The sequence below is a fragment of the Puma concolor genome, chromosome A2 (assembly GCF_028749965.1).
Source record: "Puma concolor isolate L17-30 chromosome A2, mPumCon1.1.hap2, whole genome shotgun sequence".
NCBI classification, from domain to species: Eukaryota; Metazoa; Chordata; class Mammalia; order Carnivora; family Felidae; genus Puma; species Puma concolor.
In genome coordinates, this window is record NC_141668.1 from 48,349,262 (window position 1) to 48,359,013 (window position 9,752).

The 9,752-nt window shown below is 47.5% G+C and overlaps 1 long non-coding RNA gene across 2 annotated transcripts; it reads right to left on the reverse strand.

The window, feature by feature from the left end:
• Positions 1-393: 393 nt before the first annotated feature.
• LOC147583152 (uncharacterized) lies at positions 394-9,411 on the reverse strand. Of its 2 annotated transcripts, none has more exons than XR_015245883.1 (3): positions 8,686-9,411; positions 6,723-6,849; positions 394-2,398 (listed from the first exon to the last, which is right to left on the reverse strand). It is a non-coding gene; the product is annotated as an uncharacterized LOC147583152 (long non-coding RNA). The 2 variants fall into 2 exon arrangements; XR_015245881.1 differs by lacking the exon at positions 394-2,398 and adding an exon at positions 2,755-3,007.
• Positions 9,412-9,752: the final 341 nt, after the last annotated feature.

Consider the following 9,752-nt stretch of genomic DNA (forward strand, 5'->3'; position numbering starts at 1 on the left):
ACCTTCCTTCGTTCTTAAACACAGATCTGCAGCAGCAATTTTGTAACCAGGAGGTACAAGCCAAAGGAATCTCAGAGATGGTTGTCCTAATATCATAGAGTGGCTGAACCAATACCAATAACCACCTATCTCTACTTCTAGCAGGAGAAGAGTCCATAGTTATTTAAGCTGCTCTGAACTGGGTATTCTGTCACTTTATCTGAGAGGTAAGCCTTTGATTTCCATGCCTATTTGAACTGACTTTTCCCCCTGCCTTCACAAAGAGAGTATCCTGAATGTAGCTTAAGATATCTTAGGGGCGCCTGGCTGGCTCGGTCGGTAGAGCATGAGACTCTCTGTCTTGGGGGTTGTGAGTTTGATCCTCACATTGTGGGTAGTAGAAATTACTTAAAAAAAAATTGTAGGGGCGCCTGGGTGGCGCAGTCGGTTAAGCATCCGACTTCAGCCAGGTCACAATCTCGCGGTCCGTGAGTTCGAGCCCCGCGTCAGGCTCTGGGCTGATGGCTCAGAGCCTGGAGCCTGTTTCCGATTCTGTGTCTCCCTCTCTCTCTGCCCCTCCCCCGTTCATGCTCTGTCTCTCTCTGTCCCAAAAATAAATAAACGTTGAAAAAAAAATTAAAAAAAAAATTGTATATATCTTAGTGTTGTGGGCATGACGTTCCAAGTATCTGCTATGCTCACTGCCCCTTCTGAGAGCAAGAATCAGCAGCTCTTTATAAATGAGTCCCATGCTTTGTGCCAAGGACCATGTTTTTCTGGCCAAAGTTGACTCTGACTCTTGGAACTTCACCGAAAGCACCCATCTGTAGGTTAGTGAGTAGCCTATGAGGCCATCTGGCATAAGAGCTTTCCAGCAAAGGCACTGGGTAGATGTTGACTGGCTCACCTATGAAACGGAAGCTGGGTCACGCAAGGAGAGGCAGAAGCCACAAGGCAAGACAAGTCACGAATAAGCAGTTGCTAAGAAGCGATGTTAAGTCAGGGACAAGTAGAAGCCAAGAGGCAGAGAGAGGGAAAGTCGAAGAGTTACGGGGTAACAGCAGGAGAATTGTAACTATGGCCGAGCCTTTAAGGCAGGAAGCCACCAATGACGGCTACTGAGGGAACAGTAAGATTCCAGGCCTCTCCCCCGTTGACCTTCTAAAGTTCTGTGGGGGGCCTGGGGGGCTCAGTCGGTTAAGCGTCCTACTCTTGACTTTGGCTCAGGTCATGATCTCATGGTTCATGAGATCAAGCCCCTGCGATGGGCTCTGTGCTGACAACGTGGAGCCTGCTTGGGATTCTCGTTCTCCCTCTCTCTCTCTCTGCCCCTCCCTCCCCCCTTCTCAAAATAAATAAATATTAAAATAATAATAATAATAAAGTTCTGTGCAGCCACGGGAGCTGCTAGGATCCCTGACTGCTCACTGAGCATACACTGTGGCTGGTGAAGCCGTGTCATCCAGCTGAGCCCCCCCCCCCAGATCCAGGGAAGATAACCACATCAGACCACATCTGTACTGGCAGTTTGAGAGAGCTTCACCAACATGTTGGCAACTCAGGGTCACCCCTGCCATCGTCAGTCCTTGTAGTGTGTTGCACACGCACCTGCGGAGCCCAGAGACAATAGGCGGGGTGTCTGTGGGCCACATGTGGGCCAAACCCATGTTTGTTTCGACTGCACGCTATCTTAAGACGATGCGCATTCGGATGCTTTTTGATGGCGTGTGTGCTCTTCCATTCGTCATGGTCCCTACCCCTCTCTGTTCCTGATACCTGCCCCACCTTGCACACGCGCATTCCCTGCTTGGTCCCTGGGGGCACTTGAGTGGTAGCCTCTGGCAGGCGATGCAGAGGGGCCACGCACACTGCCAGGGGTTTCACACGGCTGGCCACTCCCACCCCTCCACCTGCGGCAGCAGAACCATGCCTTCTAGGCAGGACAGGAAGCTGCTGCGTTCCCAGAATCTTCCTCGTTTCCAAGGGTTGTTGCACAGAGAGAGAGAGAGAGCACACGAGTGAGCGTGGGCCTGTTGCCACCCCCGCAGACCCCAGAGCTGGCGTCTTCTGTCGCCTCGTCATCAACTTGCTTCTCCACCGCAGTCCACAGCGCCTGTTGGCACTTCTAATCACACCCAGCCCCACTCACCACAGCTGCTTTCTTCTCTCCTGGCTTGTGTGGCTTTCATCGTGCCTGTCTTACTGGATGCTCGTGGGGTTGACCTTTGTGGTCTGAACCAATTAGTGGGTGCTTCTCCTTCAGCCCAGCAAGCCACGGATCTCAGCACCGTGCGGTCCCTGGACAGTGGCTCTGCCTCGCAGTGCTGGTGAGCTGGCCCTCAGCCGCGGTGCTCTACTGTCCATCGGTTCCACTTTTGTTTTCTCGAAGGCTTTTTGAGTCCAGGGGGATTCCAGAAGCCTGAGGGAGCAGGAAAACGGGGGTGAGTGCAGAGGTGTGGCTTGTCGCCGAAAATCACAGCCTGTGGAGGTGGTCGAAGGAGAGATTACGGTAGACTGGTGCCGGAGGTGGTAAACGCCCTCCCGGGGTGCGTTCCGACGGACAAAGCCAGGATTACAGAGACCATCCAAAAGTGTGCAGGAGGAGGCAGCCCGAGGGAAAGGTGGGTGATGGTGGAAGGGCGTGTACACCCACGGGAGTGTGGATGTGTCTGTGTGCATGTCTGTGTAGACGGATTAGCATTGAGAGCCGTGGAAAATAAAATCAGGTAGGAGAAAATTATGCAGGGTCTTGAAAGGTAGACAAACAAACTTAGGATCATTGCAGTAGGTAGTTTAGAGCCGTTGAAGGGAAGGGGAATTTAGGCCCAGGTATCCAACTATGTAACGACCCAAAGGCAAAGCAGGAATGGAAAGAAATCATCCTAGGAGAGTTTGAAGGCGCACTTGAGAAGCCTGGCTGGCTGGCTCCATTTGAAGGGCCGAACGGAGGAAACTGTCAATGTTGATGCCAAAATTTTGAGCTCAGGGGCATATTGGCACCACTCGTAGGACGGAAAGTTTGAGAGAGCTGAAAAGAGAGAATGAGTTCTGTTTTAGAAGTGACATTTCATCCTTCAGAAAGAGACCTTCCTCCCTCATTTACTGGACTGCTTATGTGGTTGCCAGAGCAGATTTGCGTCTGGAGTGCAACAGAGAAGCCTGGGCAATGAGGACAGACCTCGTACCCACGACCTCGGGTTTCTTAGTCAACAGGAAGGCAGGACCAGAAGTTTCCACTAGACATCAAGTGACTGCCGGTCTCTCAGTGAGGGCTCTGGCCAGAATGAGACACACATGAACCAGTTAGTTCAAACGAGGAGCTCAGAAGCCCATTCCTTGATGTGCCTTCAGAGGAACGTTCACATCCTTTTGCTGACAAGGAGGCACAGACTGAATTTGGCCCCATCAGCACACTGGCAGGCAGCCATGTTGTTAAATGGAGACTGACCCACCATAGGAAAAAAGTGAAGGGCAAATGATCATTGCATTCCACGTTCCTGGCCAGAGACCCCATCCCGGCCCTCTGTATTCAGAAAACTTTAAAACTTGATCTAGTGAAACCTCATGCGAGACAACTGTCCTGAGGCTGTTTAAACTTCTGCTGTGACTTCAGGAACATTTCTGCATCCCAAGGACCTAAATGGGGCTCCCACGGCAGGCAGTGCCTGATGTTTCACAGCATGACTGTGCCCTTGAGTTTCACACTGGCTGTGGATTTTAGGCCACAGACCCACAACTGCCTATTGGGCCTGCATAATCCCAGACGTTAGCAGGTAAACCTCACCGTAACAGGACCACTCAGTTCATTCGGGAGCATTTAGCTCTGTTTCAAGGCATTGTGGAAGTCCTAGATGGGTCCCCACGGTCTCTAGCACAGCGAGCAGCTGTTCAGTGCACAGGTTTTGTGCGGGCAGAGCTAATCTGGAGTGCCAGCTTGGCCTCACCAGCTGCTCTGACTGGGGAAAACAAACTAACCTTTCTAGGCCTTGGTCTCCCTATCAGTAAAATGGGGGTCATAATGCCTAGTTCAGAGTGTTGTGGTGATAAATACGTTATATATAAAGGATGTGTTAGTTATCTACTGCCGCATGACAAATTACCCCCCAACATAGTGGCTTAAAGCAACAATAAGTCTTTTTATTATCTCATGGTTTTTGAGGGTCAGGAATTGAGGAGTGGCTCAGCTGGATGGTTCTGGATGGAATTTCTTTTTTAAAAAATCATCTGTTTTTAAGTTTATTCACTTGAGAGAGACAAACAGACAGAGGATGGGTGGGGGAGCGGGTAGAGAGAGAGAGAGAGAGACACAGACACACAGTATCTGAAACAGGCTCCAGGCTCCAAGCTGTCAGCACAGAGCCCGACACAGGGCTTGAACCCACGAACCATGAGATCATGACCTGAGCCGAAGGTGGATGCTTAACCGACTGAGCCACCCAGACGCCCCTGGATGGAACTTCTCATCCAGTTCAGCCCAATGGCAGCCTGGGCTGCAGTTCATCTGATGGATAGACAGGTGCTGGAAGAACCACATCTAGTGTTGGTCACTATGTTAGGTCGAGAAGTTGGTGCTTAGCAGGATGTCTTGGTTCCTCTCCACACAGGCCTGTCTACAGGACTTGTAGAGTGTCTTGGTGCATGGTGACTGGCTTCCCCGAGTGCAATCCATCCAAGGACCAAGGCAGAAGTTGCAATACCTTTTACCACTTAGCCCCAGGAGTCGCACATCACCACCTCCACTGTATTCTGTTGGTCGTACAGGTCAGTCCTGATTCAACACAGAAGGGGACCATGTAAGCACATGCACGCTGGGAAGTGAGGATCGTGAAGGGCTGCCTTGGATGTTGGCAACCAAAGGGCTTGCCCAACACCTAACTAAATGGCAGCTGCTAAGAGGATTATGATTCTCTGCTTCGTATCATTTCCACAAAGAAAGAACGCTTCCTTGTCTTTTGCTCTAAGGGCCAACCATTTCTTCTCTCCTCTCACGTCTAGTGGCCCGCCAGACCCATGGTGACGTCAGGAAGGGCAGCACCCTGTGGCCTCACTCCAATACCTTAAAGATAAACTCTGAGACTTTTAGCCTCCTCTGTTTCTTTCCTCATTTATGTAATGAGACTCCCTTACAGCACTTCTGGATTTCTCTGATGATTTGAATGCTGTAGCCAGTCATGATCGGCAGGACATAAGCAATTGCTGAAGCAGGAAAGATGCTGACTTCTGGTTTATCGTCCAGCTCTGCTAGGGAGAAAGCAGTGACCCCGATCACCCCCGTGGCAGCGGCAGAGATTGTGCTAGAAATGGAAATGTGTCGTTAAAAGGCAACTAAAGAGCAGTGTTTGTCAGCAGCAGCCCCAAGTACCCGGTGACTTTCCTTTGCAGGTGCTATGCATTCGATGAGACTCTGGTTGGCTAGTGATAGGATGGTCAATGACACCTCGGTGAGAGAAGCTGCCAGTTGTTTTCCAAGATCAGTTTTTCTTTTCTTCCACGGTTAGAGAACCACCAATCATGGGAACAAGATATCCCAGAATAAAAATTACATTCATCAGGCTCCCTTGACAAAGCTCTGGTCAATGGGATATAGTGGAGGTCATGTATGCAACTTCTGGAGAGGGAGCAGGTATCTCTTCTCTTATTCTTTTCTTCTTGCTGGAATTCTGATGAAATGATTGGAGCTCCAGGAGCCATTTTGGACCATGAGTTGACTTTGGGAATGGAAGCCATTGTGGCAGAGCAACAAAGAGAATAAAGCTGGGTCCCTAACACCACAGAACTCTCTTCTAACTCTGGGCTGCCTACCTCTAGATCTCTTAAACATTAGAAAGAAATGAACTTTTCATTTAAAAAAATCATTCTTGGGGCGCCTGGGTGGCGCAGTCAGTTAAGCGTCCGACTTCAGCCAGGTCATGATCTCGCGGTCCGTGGGTTCGAGCCCCGCGTCGGGCTCTGGGCTGATGGCTCAGAGCCTGGAGCCTGTTTCCGATTCTGTGTCTCCCTCTCTCTCTGCCCCTCCCCCGTTCATGCTGTGTCTCTCTCTGTCCCAAAAATAAATAAACGTTGAAAAAAAAAAAAAATTAAAAAAATCATTCTTTGTTGTTTTTTTTTTTCTGTTACTTTACAACAAACCTAACCCCAACTGGCACAGCTTCCTGTTGCCATGGCCATTATTACAGTTCTTGCACATGACCTGCCACCAGGCATGCGTTTACATGTTACTGGAAAGTCTGCAGAAATGATCCCAGGAGGAAAAAGATAAACCATTGTTTATATTTTCATGCAACATTTATTGAGCACCCCCTACTATATGCAAGGCACTGTGAGGGGTTCCAAGATGAACTAAGCCGGGGTGACTTAGTCGGTTAAGCATCCAACTCTTGATTTCAGCTCAGGTCATGGCCTCATGGTCGTGAGATCAAGCCCCATGTCGGGCTCTGAGCTGAGTGTGGAGTCTGCTTGGGATTCTCTTTCTCTTTCTCTCTCTGCTCTTCCCCCATTCACCCGTGAACTCTAAATAAATAAATAAATAAATAAATAAATAAATAAATAAGCATTTTAAAAAAAAGATGACTGGGTCTCATCCTACAGACCTCACCTACCAAATTACACGGAGGAGGTCAAGCAGCTGTATGTTGAGTTTGTTTTGAGTTTCTCTTCTATCTGGGCCCCCTGTTGCCATCACTTTGTTTCTTCATACATTTCATTCATTCATTCATTCGACAAATATATATGAAGAACTTTACCATGTCAGGCATCGTGACAGGTGCTGGCATCATAATGACGGACTAAAGCAGGGGTGGTACATGTCCTCGTGAAGCTAGCGGCCTAGGGTGATGCAGAGCAGTGTGGCTATACTTTGGGTTCCTTTGCCTTAAAAAAAATTATAATAACATTACTTATTTATTCCCAAAATGATATATATTCAATAAGTGAACAGAAGAAAATAATCTCATACAGTTCAGAAACAAATACTGCTAACAGTTTGCTATGTTTCAAAAGCCTTAGTGTAAATATCCTTTTTTCACCTTGGGAATACTTTGTTTTGGGCCTGGCTTTTTTTACTTAATATCATATCATGAACGTTTCACCATGACAATAAACATACTCCTACAACAGCACTTTGAGAGGGGCCTATGTTTTACACTGAACAGAGCTATGTAATTTATGCAATCCCCTATTGGACGTGTAGTCAGGACTTAATTTTCACAATTATAAAGGGGTACTATAATGAATATTCCTATAGCTACACATTTTGTATACTTATGATTATTTCCTTGGGGTAAATTCTTAAAAGTAGAATTGCTAGATCAAAACGTATGTATAATTCTGGGACTCCTGGGTGGCTCAGTTGGGTAAACATCCAACTTCAGCTCAGGTCATGATCTCGCGGTTCATGGGTTCGAGCCCCGCGTTGGGTCCTGTGCTGACAGCTCGGAGCCTGGAGCCTGCTTCGGATTCTGTGTCTCCCTCTCTCTTTGCCCCTCCCCGACTCACACTCTGTCGCTCTCAAAAATGGATAAACATTAAAAAAAGATTTTAAAAACTGTATGTATAATTCTAAGAGTTTGGTACAAATCTAAATTAACTTTAAGTGGTTAGACAAATATAGTCTCTCCCTCAGAGGCCAAGAGTTCCACTGAATTCTTTTTTTTTTTTTTATTTTATTTATTTATTTTGAGGGAGAGAGAGAGAACCCTAGCAGGGAAGGGCCGAGAGAGAGAGAGAGAGAGAGAGAGAGAGAATCCTAAGCAGGCTCTGCACTCACAGGGTGGGGCTTGAACCCACTAACCCTGAGATCACGACCAGAGCTGAAACGGAGTCAGACTCTTAACCAACTGAGCCATCCAGGTGCCCCTCTTGTTTTTTTTTTTTTTTTAATTAATATAATGACTTAGAGAGGACTCCCATAACTTGACGAATCCCTTATATCTTCACACGATTCCTTTTTCAGACTGCTTTCCTTCCCAGAGGAAAGAGCAGAGCTTCTGGAGAAGTCAGGCATCTGGCCAAGGGCACAGAGACATGGGCCAGGCCTGGTAACAGCAGCCCTAGCAAAAGTCCTCCTCTACAATCAGACCTGTGTGACTCCTACCGAATGTTCTTTGAGCTGATGAAAATGCACATTATGCTCATTCATGAGGCAGAACGCTCTGATTCAAGCTCTCAACCCCCCTGGCAACAGTTTAGCAAGGATGGTGCCACATCCCCTTCACTGAATTCATCTTCTCTCCCTTTTCCTCCTCACTCCCATTCTTTGCCACCAGATTATTATTTTCCAAAACAAACAAACAAAAAAAAAAACTTTCCTGGATTTCCTGTCTTGAAAACGATACGAAGACACGCAGAAAAAAATAAAATAAAAATCACCTCCAAATATTGCTCCTTAGTGATACGACCTCTGTTTGTACATAGGCGAACAGCTTTCCAGATGTCTCTTTGGACATCTCGAAGCTCCAATTATAGCTCCCAATTAGTGTTTAATCTTACAACAAATTCATGAGATGGGCCACATTGCCTTTCTTTTATAATTACGAGAACCGAAGTGTTAGAGATGTCCAGTTACTTGCTCGAGGTTATGTGGGGAGCTGGGATTTGATCTCACTCTTACTCCAAAGCCTGTAGGTCTCACCCATTGGGTGATTTCTCCAACTCTCCTGCTTTCCTGTTTCTGTATATGGACTTGTGTAAATGGAGTCCCTTTATTACCTTAATCATTTCATCCAAAAAGGTGCTGTGAGAGGCACCTGGGTGGCTCACTTGGTCGAGCATCTGACTCTCGATTTCAGCGCAGGTCATCATCCCAGGGCTGTGGATCTGGTTCCTCGCTGAGCATGGAGCCTGCTTAAGATTCTCTCTCTCTTCTTCTGCCCCTCTCCCCGGCTTGTGCTCTCTCCCTCAGTCTTGAAAATTAAAAAAAAAAAAAAGTGCTATGGGCAGAGATGTTTCGACAGTGGGCTGTAAAGTTTAAATCTTAACCGACTGCTTCCTGAATCTGTGATTTGGTCCTACTTAACCTCAGGCCATTTTCCTCACCGGTAAAATGAGGATTATCATCCCTTGAACTTGGTTATGAGCATTGAGTAACACCATATATGTAAAACACCTGCCACATGGTCAACACTCATTAAATAGCACTTCTCATTATCTTTCCAGGCAAGGAATATGGATCACCATTTGAATGGCAGTTCATTGTGGTATGTGGGGGTATAGCATGATACATTTACCACACATTAAATAATGTCTTGCCTTGACAGACGTTACGTTGTCTTTAATTGTCTCGCTTGCCACTAATGTGCATCCCAACATATTCATCTTTGCACATTTGTTCCATTGCCTCTCAAGGATAATTTCTGCAACAAGAATGGGATCCAAATGGATGGATAAGACAAATATACCCTGCAGATGGGTTGTACCAACTCACTTTAAGAGGGAGTTTCTGGGGCGCCTGGGTGGCGCAGCCGGTTAAGCGTCCGACTTCAGCCAGGTCACGATCTCGCGGTCCGTGAGTTCGAGCCCTGCGTCGGGCTCTGGGCCAATGGCTCGGAGCCTGGAGCCTGCTTCCGATTCTGTGTCTCCCTCTCTCTCTGCCCCTCCCCCGTTCATGCTCTGTCTCTCTCTGTCCCCCCAAAAAAAAAAAAAAAAATTAAAAAAAAAAGAGGGAGTTTCTTCGTGCAGGAAATGGGAGCAGGAAAGTCTCCCCTCCAGTTTCGCATTCTTCCTTCTCTGCTACCTGTGAGAGGCAAGGTGCTTTCGAGAGGCCTCTACCACCCAAC